The sequence below is a fragment of the Suricata suricatta genome, chromosome 16 (assembly GCF_006229205.1).
Source record: "Suricata suricatta isolate VVHF042 chromosome 16, meerkat_22Aug2017_6uvM2_HiC, whole genome shotgun sequence".
NCBI lineage: Eukaryota > Metazoa > Chordata > Mammalia > Carnivora > Herpestidae > Suricata > Suricata suricatta.
The window spans coordinates 56,484,605-56,486,211 of record NC_043715.1 but is presented as its reverse complement, the minus strand read 5'-3'; the positions used below and the strand labels follow the sequence as shown (position 1 = coordinate 56,486,211).

The 1,607-nt window shown below is 66.6% G+C and overlaps 1 long non-coding RNA gene across 1 annotated transcript; it reads left to right on the top strand.

The window, feature by feature from the left end:
- Positions 1-6: 6 nt before the first annotated feature.
- On the top strand, positions 7-1,249 carry LOC115280100. The gene is made up of 3 exons (XR_003903632.1): positions 7-125; positions 207-278; positions 390-1,249. It is a non-coding gene; the product is annotated as an uncharacterized LOC115280100 (long non-coding RNA).
- Positions 1,250-1,607: the final 358 nt, after the last annotated feature.

The following is a 1,607-nucleotide window of genomic DNA, read 5'->3' as shown; positions in this document are numbered from 1 at the left end:
CCCTCCACACACAGTGCAACCGGAGACCCTGCTACCTCTGTCCCAGCCCCCGTGGCCTGCCAGCACCCCCAGACCACAGAGGGGGAGAAGAGCCCAGAACCCGCAGGGCCCCCCCAGAGCCAGAGGTGAGCGCGGTGCGGCCTCCCAGGGCAGCTGGGCTCACGCCGGGGAGGCACTGATCTTCCTGCGTCCTTCTCCTCTGACAGTGCCCGGGCCCCTACACCGCCTCCGACGCCCAGCGGCTCTGCCCCAGGAGGGCCAGCGTCCCTGGGCTCCCAGTGAGTGGCGAGGGCTGGCTGGGTAGCAGGTGGGCTGGCGCTGGGCGGGCAGGGGCTGCGGCGGGGGTGGGGGCAGCAGGCCGCTCACGCGGGTCTCTCTCTTGGTTCCAGGTAGCTGCCTGGGCCCGGGGGTGGCGGCCGAATCCTCCATACACCACGTGGACCCGGCCTGAGTGGGGGCAGGGCGGGCCCCACAATGGCCCTGTTGCCCCAGCACCCGTCCACCCCCCATCTGCCCCCACGTTCTCTCCTCTGGACTCCCGGGAGCCTGGTGCCAGGGAGATAGGCCCCTACCCACCCCCATTTGCACTGAGAAAAGAAATTATGGAGTTTTGTCTCCTAGAATAAAGATACAGAGTCGAGTAGAGAGAGAGAGGAGAGAGAGAGAGAGAGAGAGACGTATATTATATATTATAGAGAGAGAGTGGGCGGGTGGAGAGCCAGGAGGAGGCCAGGCGGGCGGGACAGCGGGTCGGACCCTCATCCCACCCCAGGACATCGCCCCCTCCCCTCCCACACGCCCCCAGCCTCCTGTGCGGATGCCCACACCCACACTCGGCTCAGGGCTGCCTCGGGGGAGGGCCCGAGTGGGGGCCGTGCCTTTGCCCAGACCCTTGCTCTGGACCCTGCACTTTGACCCAGGCTGGGGGCTGGAGGACCCCCCCCCAGCCCAGCCTTGCTGCCTCTGTGGGAGCTGGTGGTCCCCGTCCGAGGGGGTCTCTCAGGGGACATTCCTGTGGGGCCCTGATGTGCTCACTGAGACCCCCGCACCTCCCACGGACCCTGCGGTGGAGGTTCGGCAGGGGTCCGGCTGGGGTCCCCTTCCCATGCCCGAGGATCTGGGGTCCAGCCCAGCTGCCAAGTGACCTTGTCCCAGCTCCCCCTCCCCAGGCTGGCGTGAGTGTGTGTGTGTCGTGCCCAGCTTCTATTTCATATTGCAAATATAAATAAATACATACGGTTTAAGATTCTCGCTGAGACCCTGAGTTCTGGGGCCCGGGGAGGGGCAGCCCGAGCTCCTGGACCTCCTTGCTCTGCCGAGGGCGGGGTCCTTCATGCTCACACCAGGAAGGGGTGCTGGGGGGGGGGGCGTGGACAGGGCTGGGGGGGTGACCTTGCAGAGGTGATGTCCCCAGAGCCTCATCCCCTGCGACGGAGCAGAGGGCATCCAGGGGTGGCCAGCCAACCAGACTAGGTGGGCACCCAGCGGTTTGTGCCTTCCGAACCAGAAGGGAGGGATGGGCGGGCGGCACAGCTCCTCGTGTGCACGGGGCCTTTGTCCCGACAACTTCCACAGCTGCAGGCCAGCACAGCAGTGATGGCCTTGCA